The sequence below is a fragment of the Labeo rohita genome, unplaced genomic scaffold (genome assembly GCF_022985175.1).
Source record: "Labeo rohita strain BAU-BD-2019 unplaced genomic scaffold, IGBB_LRoh.1.0 scaffold_93, whole genome shotgun sequence".
NCBI lineage: Eukaryota > Metazoa > Chordata > Actinopteri > Cypriniformes > Cyprinidae > Labeo > Labeo rohita.
The window spans coordinates 442,469-458,787 of record NW_026129887.1 but is presented as its reverse complement, the minus strand read 5'-3'; the positions used below and the strand labels follow the sequence as shown (position 1 = coordinate 458,787).

Below are 16,319 nucleotides of genomic sequence, written 5' to 3'. Positions count from 1 at the left end.
GATGGTAGTATCATGTCAATAGTTTGAAAAGAGCTATGAAGAGCAAAGATGATGCAGATTTGATTTTAGAGGTTGTGAGCACCATTAATGCCATTCAGTCTGAGGTTGACCATATTTATGGTAAGAAGTCTCACAAGCCCTGAACCAGACATTCGAAGAAAAAAATGACACTTGTCTTGCCATTACTAGCACTGCAAATGAAAAGGCTCAACGCTTTCTCAACGGAGATCCTGAGAACATACCCTGGCCTGATTCGGATTCAGTGTTTGAAGCCACTGTGTCCAGCATCATCTCAGCAACCTCCAGTAAGTCAAAGTCTGTTTCTAAGATGTCCAGTAGGTCTTCCCATGATTCTTTACAAAATAGACAAAAGGCAGCAGCTGAAGTAGCAGCTACACAAGAGGTGATTAAAATAATGAAGACACAGCATCAATATGAAGAGGAAATCCAGAAACTTGAGGCAGAGGATAAAAGGTTAATGGCTGAGAGAGAAGCTTAAGAAAGGGAAATAGAAGCCGAGAATGCTAGGAAAAGAGCCCAATTCATCTCTGTAAGTAATGTCAGGAAAATAAAGTTGGAACAAAAGAAGAAGCAAGTAGAACGATTGGAAGAACTAAAAAGACATAATGCAGCGCAAGCAAGGCTACAAGTTTATGCTGAAAACATCGATGATGATGAGGGAAAAATGCGTTCTGCTCCTCTTCTTCAACAAAAACAAGAAGACTATCTCTCTCAACCAAGCATTCCTATATCTCTTTCTCAGCCAGTCATGCGTACTCAGGTCACTGCTCCTTTAAATCAACCTTCTTATTCTCCTCAAAGGGTTCCACTCACTCAAGCTCATGTATCTCAGTCAGATGCATTAGCTGCTTTCAATAAAGCCTCTAATGATCTTGTGAGGGCACTCGCTGAAGCTATTACAGCCAATAGGATTCCAATTCCAGAACCTGCTGTTTTCTCAGGAGAACCTCTAAAGTATAATGATTGGAAACTGTCCTTCCAGACGTTAATTGATTGCAAGAACTTGACAGCCCAAGAAAAACTCTTCTTTCTACTGAAGTATGTGAGTGGCACGGCCAAGATAGCTATCAAAGGACATTTCCTGGTTGGAACAGAAGCGGCCTACATAGCTGCCTGGAACATGCTTGAGGATAGGTTGTATCGCAACAAAATACAGTCATGGCACAAGATTGCTACCAAAGATACCAACGATCTCCGGGAATTTGTAGATTTCCTGAGCAGTGTTGAATCAGCCATGCCTTATGTTCAAAGTTTACAAGCTCTGAATGACTGTGTTGAAAATCAAAGGATATCAGCTAAATTGCCAGAGTGGTTGAGTTCACGTTGGAATAGAGCAGTTACCAAGTTCCAAGATGAATACAAAGGATTTCCTGATTTCAAATACTTTGTCGAATTTCTGAATAAGGAAGCCAGAATCGCATGCAATCCTATCACCTCACTGCAAGCAATAAAACCAGTTGAACAAGAGAGATTCAAGCAAACTGATCAGGATTAATCTAAGTTTCAGCGGAATCGCAACTCAAGTGCTAAGACATTTACTATTAGTTCCAGTGAAAGGACTAGCATCACGTGTCTTTTGTAAGAGACATGGCCACACTCTTCATAAGTGTCGCAAGATTATGGAAAGAGCAGTTGAAGAAAGATTGAAGTTTATACAGTCTGAGAAATTGTGCTTTGGCTGTCTTAAGGCTGGTCATAACTCTAAAGGCTGCACCTCTAGGAGTGTGTGTGAAAAATGTGAAATGTATCATCCAACATGCTTACATCAGGATAGGGTAAATAAAGGCCCAAGACAAAGAGCTAGAATCAGTCATGATCAGTCAAGGGCTAATCAAGACTCTGCAGACGGAACAACTGAATCACAGAGGATACAAGAGCCTATGCCTGTGACTTCAAACAGAGTGGTTAGAGAAAGGAATGGCACTTACACTTCCTCTATCGTTCCAGTATATGTTTCAACTATAGCAGAACCAAGGAAAGAGATTTTAGTGTACGCCTTGCTTGATACCCAAAGCGACACCACTTTCATTTTAAAGGACACAGCTGAGACACTGGATGCTAAAAAGGAACCAGTCAAATTCAAGTCAAATTTCCAAGTCAAATTTCTACAATAACTTCCAAGATGAAGGCCGTGTCCAGTCACAAATTGAATAGACTACAAGTAAAAGGCATTAAGTCTGAAGTGAAAATTCAACTTCCAACGACCTATACTAGAGACTATATACCTGCAAATAGATCTCATATACCCACTTGTGAAACTGCAAGGAACTGGCCTCATTTAGAACATCTGACAGATTAAATGGCTCCTGCACTTGATTGTGAAATAGGTTTGTTAATAGGCTATAACTGTCCTCAAGCCTTACTCCCCAGAGATGTTCTTAGAGGTAGTGAAGATCAGCCTTTTGCACAAAGATCTCTGTTAGGCTGGAGTATCATCGGATGCAACCACTGCGATGGTGACTACGAAGATGAAATAGGTGTAAGTCATAGGATTATTATGAAGCAAGTTTTACCAGCTGGCAAACCTTCTCATAAGCTCAAGTCTGAAGTCTGCTTCGGACGCAGGAACAAGGTTAAGGAGATAATCACCCCAGCAGAGATACTGAAGGTTTTTGAGTCAGACTTTGTTGAAAGGAATAATGAGGAAGCTTCTGCATCACAAAAAGACCTACGGTTTTTGACAAAGTTAAATGAAGGCATTAAGCAGCTGCAAGATGGGCACTATGAGATGCCATTGCCCTTTAAAGGGTGAGAGACCGGACTTGCCAAACAATAAGGTGTGTGCAGAGCATCGACTCAGATCCTTAGAGAAGCGTTTAAAGAGGGATGAACAATACTTCAAGGATTACCTAGCTTTCATGAAGGACATAATAGCAAGAGGTGATGCTGAAAAGGTCCCAGAGATGGAGTTAAGCAATCAACCAGCATGGTATATCGTTGTCTTTGATTGCTCGGCAAGGTTTCAGAATACTTCTCTGAATAAGAATCTACTGACTGGGCCCGACCTCACAAATACCCTTGTTGGAGTCTTGTGTTGCTTCCGGAAAGGGCAGATAGCCATCATGTGTGATGTGGAGTGTATGTTCCATCAGTTTTATGTTGCCCCAACATGTTGCACTGAAGGTGCAACTGACTTTGATTTGGCCCTAGGAGAACCAAAAATAGAAAGGGCGTTAGGAGTCCATTGGTGCGTAGCTTCAGACGAGTTACATTTCAGAGTACTAGTAAAGGAAAATCCTTTTACTAGAATAGGGGAGCTGTCTACAGTTGCTTCCATTTACAATCCTCTTGGATTCGTCGCTCCCTTCATTTTGGTAGGGAAGAGGATCTTGACAAGATAGGCTGGGACGAACCACTTCCATAACTTGTCCTTGGTAAAGATACTCCATTGCTATGTCCCATCAACATTCAAAGATGTCCAGCAATATGAGTTACACCATTTTGCTGATGCCAGCGTGTCAGGATACGGACATGTTCATACCTCAGAACTGTGACCAAGTCTGGTGAAGTCCACTGCACTCTCAAGAGTTGCCCCAACAAAGGTAACAACAATTTCAAGATTGGAGCTCTCAGCTGCAGTTGTAGCCACAAGAACTGGTGATCTGCTCAGAAGAGTACTAGAATTGCATGGTGTCTGTGAATACTACTGGACCGATTCCAAAGTTGTCTATATTAACAATGATGCAAGTCGGTTCCATGTATTTGTAGCCAACAGAATTCAGCAGATCAGGACAAGTACTGAGTCTAGCCAGTGGAGATATGTTGCTTCAGATCAAAACCCAGCTGACCATGCTTCACGTGGGCTCACTGTAAAGGAACTCATAGGGTCTAACTGGTTTACTGGTTCAAGTTTCCTATGGCAAAGAGAACTCCCTAAGGAAGATATTAAGGTGGGAGAGGTTGATGAAGACGACCCAGAACTCAAAATGGCACACTTTCTTACAACCAAAGCAATGGAAGGGACTTCTCTGTCAGATCACCTACAAAGGTTTTCGGATTGGAAGAGGGCAGTGAAAGCCATAGCTAGACTCAAACGTTGTGCAAGGAGTGTGAAGGGTTTAGTAGAAAGATCCAACAAAGCCACAACACTTGAAGGAAGAAAGAATGCTGAGCAATTCATAATACGTACAGTCCAAGAGGAAGTGTTCGACGATGAAATTAAATCTTTAAGACAAGGGAAGGAAGTTAATTCAAGTCAGTCCATCATCATGTCAAGCATCCGGCCATTCTTCCTAAAGGTCATCATGTATCTCATCTACTCATAAAACACTTCCATGAGAAAGTGCAACATCAAGGTCAAGGCATGACCCTAAATGAAATTCACTCTAATGGCATTTGGATTTTGGGATGCAGTAGTGAAGTGTCATCTCTTATCTACAAATGTGTGAAGTGTAGGAAGTTACGGAAATGTAACCAGGAGCAAAAGATGGCTGATCTGCCACTGGAGAGGATGGAAACCACCCCTCCTTTTACCTATAGTGGCATGAACTGCTTTGGACCATTCTATGTTAAAAAGGGAAAGGAGAGAGCTGAAGAGATACGGACTCCTGTTCACCTGCATGTGTTCACGAGCTGTTCATCTTGAAGTACTGGATGATCTTAGCACTGATGCTTTTCTTAACGCATTGCATTGTTTCATTGCGATACGTGGCAATGTAAGTCAGCTGCATAGTGATCAAGGTACTAATTTTATCGGTGCAAAATGAGAGTTCCTGGAGTTGATGAAGGGAATGGACCAAGAACGTGTGAAGGAGTTAGGCTGTACCTTAGTCATGAACCCGCCTACTTCCAGTCACATGGGTGGTGTCTGGGAGACACAGATCCGGACTGTAAGGTGTATACTGACATCTATCCTAGACCAGTCTGCAGCGAGACTGGACAATTCCTCCTTAAGAATGTTCATGTATGAAGTAATGGCGATTGTCAATAGTCGACCATTGGTCCTTAGAACACATCAATGATCGTGTTGGACCAGAACCATTGACGCCGAACCATATACTACCAATGACGTCAACTATTGTTGAGTCTATGTAGAGTTCTGGATGGCACCATCGTGTAGTGGTCAAGCAGGGAGCGACGGTGAGAGTGCACTTAAACGAAAAGCGAAAGGCTGTTCTGGACATTTGATTTTAACCGGGCCGACAAAGTTCGCCCCATAAAGTTGTGTTCCAATCATTTGGGTTGCAAGGTGGGGCTCCGCCTCATGCGGTTGCATACTGTCCGTCTGTCACGTGGAGGCAACTTTTCTGCAAGAGTTTGTTAATCTCTTCAATAAGTGTTGTAATGCAAGCATCATACATCAGGGCTCGACAATAAGGAGTGCCCGATGGCCCGGGGCCAGCGTGAAAGACGCTCGGGACAGTTGACGAATAAGTCACTGGCCCAATCGGGCCACTGCCAACATCGTCACGAAAGTTTATCATTTGCATGCCTTTTTTAACCTTGATAATTAAAATTTTTAAGCAATCACAGAGAGACGCTCGGGACAGTTGACGCATTGCATTGCATTGCATTGTCCGTCATTGCATTTGTCTGACGGACAAATAGCCTACAAAAGTATTAACTTTGTAGCTTTTACAGTGATCAATACATACTTAATTTATACAGTGAAGACAGATGCACCGATCTCTTATTCTGGTCTTGCACACGAACTGCATGCAATCTTCTTTCAAAATGTCATGTGTATGGAAATATTACGAACTCCTTAGACATCCGTTAACAGAGGCCAGAGAAGCTAAAGATGAATGCAAAGAAAAAAAAAATACGGTAGCAGGCAGACCAAGATCACTGTGCACAATGTGTGTAATATTGGAATTATTATCTGTGAGGGGAACTGACTGTTTTAAGAAAAGTTTACATGGCATTTTCTTTTCATTTGTCCATGTATGATGTATTTAAAGTAGCGTTCATAAGCACGGCACTGCTTTGTTTACAGTGGTAACCGTAGAAAAATAATATCATTCTTATTCCATAAGCGCCACCTGCTGGCAAAGACTGAGTCTCATGAGGGCTTAGACCTACTGATCTTTTAGGTGATGCTCTCAGACTACACAGTACCGCTGGCAGCGCTTCGACCCATACTACTCCTTCCTGATGCATTTTGCTTAGCCTGGTTTTGATTGATCTGTTTCCACGTTCGACTTGCGCCGATGCTTGTGGTCTATAAGGACAGTGAAGATTCCACTTAATTTTCAACATTTTAGACACTTCCTTGACTACCTGTCCTGTGAAGTGGGTTCCTTGATCTGAGTCAATGCTATCTGGGTAATCCCCATCTGGGAATGAAATCAGTGACAAGACATTTAGCAGTATGTGCAACTGTGGCACGCCCTGTTGGATAAGCTTCTATCCATCTTGAGAACTTGTCTATTACTATCAAAACGTCAGTTTTTCCCTTACAAGGAGGCAATGATATGTAATCAACTTGTAGGTGACGAAACGGTCCTGGTGGAGCTGGGGTATGTGTTGCTGCTGTAGTTGCTGCTGGCACATCATTATTTTTTTGACATGTAATGCATCTCTTGACTGTTTCAGTGGCTACATTTCTGAATTTTGGATTCCACCATTGATTTGAGAACCTGTGATTCATTGTTGCTGGACCACTGTGACCCAAATTGTGTATTTGTTGAGCCAAATATGGCAGCAGTGATTCGGGAGCAATATGCTTTCCTCCTTTGGTCCAGCAACCAGATGAATCCACTGTGGCTCCTTTGTCTAACCATGTCCATGCTTCATATAAAGGAACGTCTTTGTACAGATCAATGATTGATTCAGGAGGCAGAATTGTCTTCTGTGCTGTACTACCTGAACACACTTGTACATTTGCATATGAACAAGCCTGTTTAGCAGCTACATCAGCAAGAGCATTACCTTTAGCTTCCGTAGTATTAATTGTGAGATGTGCTTTCACTTTGATCACAGCTAATTTCTTTGGAAGTTTCATGGCAAACATTAGATCTTTCACTAATCCAGCATGCTTAATGGGTGATCCAGCAGAAGTTAAAAACTGTCTACTTTGCCAAATGATACCAAAATCATGAATTACCCCAAAAGCATACCTGGAATCAGTGTAGATATTTGCAGTTGATCCTGATGCTAGCGTGCATGCTCTAGTTAAGGCTACTAGTTCTGCAGCTTGAGCTGAAAAATGATCTGGAAGACGACCTGAAGCTACCACTTCAGTAGTAGAAGTTACTGCATAACCTGCTCGTCTGTTACCTTCAATAACTTGAGCTGAACCATCAACATACAACTCCAATTCGGCATTATCTATGGGAGTTTCTGTTATTTCACTTGTAGGTGTGTATGTAAGCATAACACAATCATGAGCCATTTCTCCTTCATCCTCTAAGACAACTTCAGTCATTGCAGACATCATACATGAGGATGGATTTGTGACTGGTGCACGCTGTAAAACAATGTTCGGGGCTGTGAGGGTTGTTAACCAATTTCCCCAACGAGAGGATGTAACAGAAGTGACTTTTGCTTGATTCATTAGTGCAGACACTGCATGAGGACATCTTACATTTACAGTCTGTCCTAACACCATTCCTGATGAGGCCTGAAGAGCTAGATGAACTGCCTGTACTGCTCTGAGACATGGGCCCATACCTTGAGCGACTATGTCAAGTTTGCCAGAATAGTAATGAATTGGGCGTAAATTGCCCCCATGATCTTGCATTAGACATGCAGTCATAAAGCCTAAGTGTTCATGAACATAAAGCACAAAGGGCCTATCAGATTGGGCAATTCCTAATGCTGGCGCTTGACATAGTGCTCTCTTCAAATCATTGAAAGCTTTGAGGTGAATTTCTTCCATACAAACTGTATCAGAATCTCTAACCTGACCTTTCAACAAGTCATAGAGTGGCTGTGCAATTGAGGCATAGTCTTCAATCCAAGGTCTACAGTAACCTGCTGTTCCTAAAAATGATCTTAGTGTTTTAATGTTAGTAGGCGGAGGTATTGCTTTGACTGAAGCGGCTCGATCCTGTGTAATGGATCTATTTCCTGTACCAATTGTTTGACCCAGAAATGTAACTTGATTTTTAGCAATTTGAGCTTTGTGAAAGCTACATTTGTGTCCTTTTTTCTGCAAATAGTCCAACAATGCTGTCAATTCAGTTTGATGTACCTCATGATCTGTTGAGGCAAATAAAATATCATCGATATATTGAATCATAGTGGACTGTTTGACTGGACATTCTGGGTCACACAAATCACGTCTGAGAGCCTGATGGTATATGGTTGGGGAATTTTGAAATCCCTGTGGCAAACGTGTCCACTGATATTGTTCATAGTCAACTGTGAAAGCTAACCATGGCTGGCTGTCAGCGTGCAAGGGTACAGAAAAGAATCCATTAGACATATCAATTACTGAAAAAACCTTACAATCTAATGGTAAGCCATTACAAATTGTAGATGGATCGGCTACTAGGGGGGTGATTTTTTTCAGTATGCTTATTGGCTACTCTGTAGTCTATTGTGAGTCTCCATGACCCATTGGCTTTCTTGATGGGCCATATGGGTGAATTACAGGGACTGTTGGTTTTAACGAGCACTCCTTGCTTCAGCAATTTTTCTACAATGGGTTTGACTCCCTGTATAGCTTCCTTACTGATTGGGTATTGTTTGGTAACAGGAGGGGCGGTTCCTGTTAATTTGGCTGGTTCTACACCTGTGAGAAGCCCGCAATCATCTTTGTCTTTAGCCCAAATTGGATGATTCTGTAAGAAAGCATACTCAGGAGTGATTGCATTACTGGTAGAAACTTGTGCTGAAGCAATTTTTATGCTAGCAGATTCTGAGGACATGTCTAATGTTAGATGTACTTGTCTCAGTAGATCCATGCCTAGAATTGCACCTGTATTTAATGGAGCACATAACAATTTTGTAGTCAGAGTTTTTGGGCCTAATTGTACCTCTATGGGTGGAGTTTCATACAAAACAGAATCTTCACCTACTACACCAGTTAAACAAAGTTTAGTTTTCTTGTACGGAATGTTTAAATCTTTAGCCAATTTTGTAGGAACTACTGTGATTTCTGCACCTGTATCAAGCAAAAAGTCAATCTCTTTCTCTTGTATGCTACCTTTCACAAAAATTCTTTTGTCATTGTGATGTATTACAGGGGAAAGGTAGCTACTCACAGCCCCAACAATTAGTTTTTTTCCTGCTCTTTTTGTGCTCTTAGAAGAGCCTGAGTGAGCTGTCCTAACGTTTCACTGGTCACTGTGTGGAACTACTTCAGGGTTGTAGGCGGGCTGAGAAGGAGCAGAATTATGCATAGCATTTCTTTTATTATCTTGCAACTTCTTCCTACACTCTTTCTCCCAATGTCCTAGTTTTCCACAATAATTGCATTTCCCTTCTTTTTTTAGACCATCTCTTGTCTCGATTTGTTGTGCTAAACGTAGCTGCTGCTACTCTCACTTTTGCCTTAACATCAGAATCTCTTTCCCAAGTAGCTAACGTGTCTAAGTTACTTCTGAGAGTTTTGTTAGACCAAGTTAGATCTAGGAATGGCAAGGCTTTTCTGTACTCAGCTACAAGGCCATCTGACCAGATGCGGACTAAGGGTCCCTTGTCATCTAGCACACTTTCAGGATCATCAACTATTCCACTGTAAGTTACAGCTGACTGGCAAAACTTCTCAGTGTATTCACTTACAGTTTCCTCTTTCTTTTGTACACAGTTAGTGATTCTGGACCAGTCTATTTTGGGTCCCATAATATTCTTTAGAATTTTCAAAACACCTTCTCTCAAATCCGCTTTACTGGCATGTCGTAGTTCAGAAGTAACAGCAGACTCAAAACTGTTGAATTCAGATTCAGTTAGAATTTGTGACATCAGCTGTGTGACTTCTACTAACGACATGTCGTAGAGACGCATTTTGCTAATCAGTGCTCTTCTAAATTCACAAAAATTTGTGCGTGCTGAGGGTAAGCCCTGGGACAATCTCTCTATATCTTTAGGTTCCAGCATTTTTGCAATTGCTTGAACCTGGACAACAGCAGAGTTGGGAGGAACACTTTCAATTCCCTCAATTCCCTGAGATCTTCTCCTAGCACCACATACCTTCACCGAATCTACAGGCACATCAGTTACTGATTGGATGGCTACATCTGTTTCAAAGAAAGCTTGTAAGTCAGGATAAATGTTATCAGGCTGACTAACTTCCATATCAGTTTTTTCTAAAGCTTTGTTGCGGTTCAATTTCTTAGTCAAAGCGGATATTCTAGCCCGGAGCTCTTTGTTCTGTTCCTCTAGCTCTGAGTTACGCTGAGACTGTTGTGTAGCTAGCGCTAAACCAAATTCTCTGTGGCAGCAGATAATGCCTTTCACATTGTTCTTACGAATACATGCTCCAAGTACTTTTTTACACTCATCTACAGACCAAGTCTTGTCTGGATGGATCTCATATTTCTTAGTTAATTCTTGTCTAACTTTTTCAGTTACTATTAGGTTCATTTGCACTCCTAACAGTGATTTGAATTCGCTATCTGACCACAAAGGAGTTGCGAGACCACCTTTTTCAGTTGTGGGGATCAGCCTAGCGTTCTTTCTAACCATTTTGTGAGTTTCTTTGTTACCACACAATCACAACACTAAAACTTCTCTGATCAACAGAGGGTAACACAGATCAACTATAGTTAACCTTTCCTGAATTAACAGAAGACAACACAAACTACTAGCACTTTACGCTAATCTTCTCTGCCTAAACAGAGGGTAACAGATATTAGCACTTTACGTTAAACTTCTCTCCCTGAAGAGAGGATCAACAATTCTTCTCTGCCGAAACAAAGGATAACAGATATTAGCACGTAATGTTAATCTTCTCCACCTGAAATAGAGGATAACTGATATTAGCACGTAATGCTAATCTTCTCTACCTGAAATAGAGGATAACTGATATTAGCACGTAATGCTAATCTTCTCTACCTGAATAGAGGATAACTTGTCTGTTAAACAAACCCTGCAGCTGTTTGTTAACACTTCTCTGGCGGCGCAGAGGATAACCACATGTACTGGCTTCTAATGGTTCTTTTGGATAGAGTGATACTCACCAACCCTTGGTACAGAAAGATTCAGTCTGGAACGAAGTCAGATCTTTGTTGAGCTTGTTGAGCTTCAATCTGGATTCAGGTGAGGAGCTCTATCCGGGTCATGGCACCAAAACTGTTGTGAATTTTTTCTTAGAGACCAGGAGACGTTTTTGGATATCTTGAAGCAGAAGTTTCTCTTTATTCAGATACTCGCTGCTCGGCACTGCAGTCTTCAAAAAGTCGTCTGACAATATCTCAGCACAGCAAAGTATATAGGTTTGAAGGAGGCGGAGTACATAGAGGTGGAATCAATCTAAACAAAGCATGCAAATGTGGTACAGGAAATCAGCCCAGTAAAAGATTTTTCCCAGCCTTGATCTATTTAGCATACCAGTGTCATTCAAATGCAAAGGTGCTAAACAAAAGGCACAGTTGTACCTTGAGCTTAGACTTCACACTTAACTTGGGAAACCTGCCAGATGCTCAGGAAATGTATAAAGACAAAAGGTTACTGTCTCAGGGCTTGGGCTGTCTGCTAAATCACAATATACATAACCTTTTAGAAATTTGTAATCCAACACATGCTTGGAAGAGATCTTGGTGTTTGACAGGTTTGTTGTTAGCAGTCTTGAAGCCATTCTGTTTCCATCCCACCAGGTGGCATGTGAAACTTAGGCGGGCATAGTTTAAATCAGTACAGATGAAGAGTTGAAAAGATGAGATGTTGTGAGATCACGAGATATTGTGAGATGCAGCTAGTTGTAATGTGATGAGGATAGCTGAAATCTCTGCATATTGCGATGAATGAGGACCCAAGTTGAATTGTTGAGGTAGGCAAGGGTCGTTGCTGAGCCAGACCACACCTGCGGCCGCTTTCAAGCAGCCATCAATGTACGCTGTGGGCATTCCCTCGCATACATTCTCGTCAAGGTATCTGTGGTTCGTTAGTTGCGGTTGTGGGGATTCTTTGGGTTCCTCTGACGTGTACAGCGGGTAGGTGGAGCAGTTCTGGCAGGCTGCGAGTCCGTCACCCAGCGACGATTTTTGTAGTTCTTGGCATATCTTGCCTCAACGTCGTGGCCTTGAAGCGTCATCAGCCAGGTGGCTATACGTGCGTTGGTCACAACGCTGTCTCAAATTTGTTGGCTGTTGAGGAAGGTTACAGGTTGGTAACATGCTTCAGTGATGACCTTCTGTGCTCCAATGTAGTTGGAGAAGCGCTGGATGGCCCATATGGTGCAAAGCAAAGCTTTCTCGCAGTCTGAGTACTTGCATTCAGGCGGGAGCAACATCTTGCTGGTTACCACCCTCTTGTCCTTGTCATGGAGCTGGTACAATCCTGCGCTGAGGTACTGTTTGGAGAATCCTGCTTCTAGATAGAATTCCTTTTCTGGGTCTGGGTAAGCCAGGCATGGGGCAGAGCACAGGTGTTGTTTGAGCTGACTCACAGCATTGTCCTGGGCTCCCGTCCAAATGAAGGGTTCATTCTTTTTTAGGAGGGAAGTGAGTGGTTGTGCGATGTCAGAATAGTTCTCAATGAACTGTCATGAATAGTTGTAGACCCCCAGAAAGCTTCACAGCTCAGAGAGGTTGGTGGGTGTCTTTATGTTTTGGATTGCTTGAGTGTGGCTGGACTGTGGCTCAATACCCTCTCGTCCATTCGACAGTAACCTTTTGTCTTTATGCAGTTCCTGAACATCTGTCAGGTTTCCCAAGTTAAGTGTGAATTCTAAGCTAAAGGTACAACTGTGCTTTTGTTTAGCACCTATGCATTTGAATGACACTTGTATTCTAAATAGATCAAGGCTGGGAAAAATCTTTTACTGAGCTGTTTTCCTGTACCACATTTGCATGCTTTGTTTAGATTGATTCCACTTCTATGTACTCCTCCCCCTTAAAACCTATATACTCTTCTGTGATGAGGTTTTGTCAGACGACTTTTTGATGACTGCAGCGCCACGCAGCGAATATCTGAATAAAGAGAAACTTCTGCTTCAAGATATCCAAAACGTCTCCTGGTCTCTAAGAAAAAGCTCCTGTGTCCAAGAGGGCTTCGACTTTGATGTGGTGTTCGATGATGATAGAGAAGTAAAACTTTCTTGCTATACCTTTCTCGATGAGATCGCCCAGGAGTTGAGGGACTGGAGTTTGGGATGAGAGCAGCAGGAGGTCCTGACTGATTTGGTGTTCTTCAGAGGAGTGAGAGACGACCAAGACAACACTTTCAGGAAATCGATTGGTTTCATCAGCAGGTCATCATCAGGTGTGAAACTCTTGCATCATCATTTTCATCAGTTCTTATGAGTCAAAACTTGGTCATGTCTTTTGTTCTGATGTGGATTCAGTTTGAGCTCGGTCAGAGTGAGATCTCTGGGAGTTCTTTCGTCAGTTTCTGGGGCTGGTTGTTCCAGGCTGTGATTGTCACTTTCCCTTGGAGTTTCCACCAGATTCCCACAAAGCTTTTCCTGAGCTTTCTGATGAGATTTGCGGGTTCCATGACCTATCCCGTCGACTCTCTTGAGGCCTTGGATGGTCCCAGGATTTCTCCCAGTGGCGTCCAGGTGAGTGTTGTCGTCCACGCGGTTATTTCTCTGTTTAGGACGGGCACAGACGAAGTCCCGTTCTCTGTTGGACGAGGATGATCTTCATTCTTTAGGTGGCTGCTTGGCGTTCTCTCCGTGTGGTGGGCACCCTTGAGGGCCATTCCCTGACTCTGAGTGGTGAAGTCAAGAACTGCTGCAGATTTGTTGCCCTTTTCTGCTGCCATCTTTTGTTTACCGTAGGCTTTGTGTGCCAAGTCTCGCAGTTGCAGGAACGTCATTGTCCGTGGGCACGCAAGAACGCCAAGAGCATACTCAGTATGCTCGTCTGAGTCAGCTGTAGTAAGCTTGAGGGGTCTTGTGACGACCTTGTTTGGTCTCCAGGGCGGCCACCAGTCCTCGTTCCAACTCTGGATCTGCAAATTCTTTCAAATAGGCTTGGGGGGCTTGTCCACCTGGCATGTTTGGGTTGAACTTGATGATGTTTCTGGCCAGTTTGTCAAGATCTTCGAGGTCCATGCCATGTGATGGTCTTGGGCTAGCTTGGGGAAGATCTCTTAGCTTGGTTGTGAGAGGGAGCTGGTGAGTGTTTTAGGGTTGCTCCCTCTCCCTTTTGCTCATGTGTCGGTCCAGGAACAGGGGACCCGGTCCTGTTCTGTGGGGGTGAGTTTGGGGCCCGCCGTGTCCTGGTTTGTTTAGGGCGCAGTTCATAAGCATGTTTGAGTTCTTCTTTGACAGAGTCAGACTCTTCTTTGATGTGGTCTAGCTGTTGCATTAGGTAGCTGATCTCTGTTCTTGCCTAGCTCAGGTGGGTTTTGAGGGCTTTAATTCTGCTGTTCTTGTCTCTGAAGTCCAACTTTGCCTTTTCAAGTAGGTGTTAGGCATACTGCAACTTGTTAGCAAGCTTGTGTAGGCTGACTTGGCTTGTTCCATCTCTTGTGAGGTGGTTGTCAGGGTCTCCCGCAGTCTGACAATCTCCTTGGCGCTTGGATCTTCCTCATCGGACCCTTCCTGTCTGTCCTGTACTTCCAGTTCTAGCTGGCTGATGCGTCTTTGGGCACGTGTCAGCTCCTGCTGGAGGTGGGCGGAGTGCCTGTCGCTGAGCTTGAGGGTGGCGATGAGGGTGTGACTTGGGGAGCCAGTGATCTTGGCTAGTTCTTTGTGATTGTAGCTCTGGTTTGGATCTTGTCCCATGATGCTTGTTATGTTGTCATCCAGCTGGTCTTGTGTCTGATGTCTCAGAGATTCAGCGGCCTTGGGTAGGAGGCTGTCTGTCACAATGCTTAGCCAGGTTTCTAAGTCCTCCCAGTGGCTGACAGGGTCTGTTGTGCGAGAATGTGCTGTGTCAGGTGTAAATGTTCTGTGTGTAGTGGGCTGGTGAGAGTGATTTTCTTCGGCTCTGGTCCGCTGGACGTGCTTCTAACTCGTAGTCGTTGTGGAGGAGAGTAGAAGGGCCCACGCAGGTGGCACAACTAGAGACAAGGAAGAGGAGAACACAACACACACAACACAGAACAGAGTGGTAGTCGTCTGCTTCCCCCTTTTCCTAAAAAAAAAGAAAAAAAAAAAGAAAAAAGAAAATACAAAAGAGAAAAAAGAACAGCAGCAATAATATTTGTAATACGATGGTTAAGGTTAATGGTAGGATGGGAGAGAGAGATGAGAGAGACAGCAAACCTCTCTGGCAGTAGAATGAATGCAGTCAAATTTTTCGCCCCCTTTTCCTAATCTTTTGTTTATTGGGTTTCAAAATACTGTGACTGTGATTGTTATTATAATTCCCTGCAGGTGAAGGAGAGATCAATGACAATGACAATATTGTTTACTTCCCTGACAGGATTGACACCATACACCAATAACAAGCGTTTTTAGATGAGTGTTTACGTCTGGTGACGCCACTCGGTTCTACTGTTGACCTGCTCTGGTCTTGGCTGGGTATGATCCCGCGATGAGGAGGGAAGTAAGGAAGTGAGAGTCAGACAATTTCGACATGAAATGTTCAGTTATGCGAATATTGTCTCTAAAGTTTTCTGCTTTTATGATCCTCACAGGTATAACCCAAACGAAGCAGCAGTGGTAGGAGTAGGAGAGGACAGCTAAGAGGGAGAAGGAGAGGAGGCCCACAAAGAAAAAACAACACTTAAATATAGCTGCAAGCAGCAATTGCGGGGCCAAGCACAAAAGAGGCAGAATGAGGAGTTAAGCACGGCAAGTAGCAGCAGACTGACTACAACAGTGAGTAACTTAAGCCATTTTAGGATAATATCAGTTGAAATGGCTGAAAAATCATAAATACAACCAATTATAAAATAATAAAATTTAATGGCTTATCACTTTTGACCAACAGGTGGTGCTGTTTTCAAATTGATGTGACGTGTTCTGTGTGAAATGACAATGACACACACAAAGTTTGCCGTCATTATGTCAAAGCTTTGCAGAGATACAGCCTCAGATGTAGTTTGGCATCTTTCCAGCAAATTTGTTGATGCGCTAAACGAAAACGGTTTCGTATATCGACCCGAAATTCATAACTTTTTGCCAGCATAGTCTGAAGATGATCTGAGTCAAATTTGGTGAAGATCGGACTAACAGTCTGGGAGGAGTTCGAAAAAGTAGGTTTTGTACATTAATCAAAATGGCGGACAGGAAGTTTGGCCAATTTCGGCATAATGGGTATCAATGTTCTCGACTTGACCCAAGGAATCTATTGGCA

At 43.0% G+C, this 16,319-nt stretch overlaps 1 pseudogene; it reads right to left on the bottom strand.

Annotated features, from left to right (window-relative positions):
* Positions 1-13,566: 13,566 nt before the first annotated feature.
* Positions 13,567-15,455, bottom strand: LOC127162408 (uncharacterized; annotated as a pseudogene).
* Between the last annotated feature and the right edge of the window lie 864 nt (positions 15,456-16,319).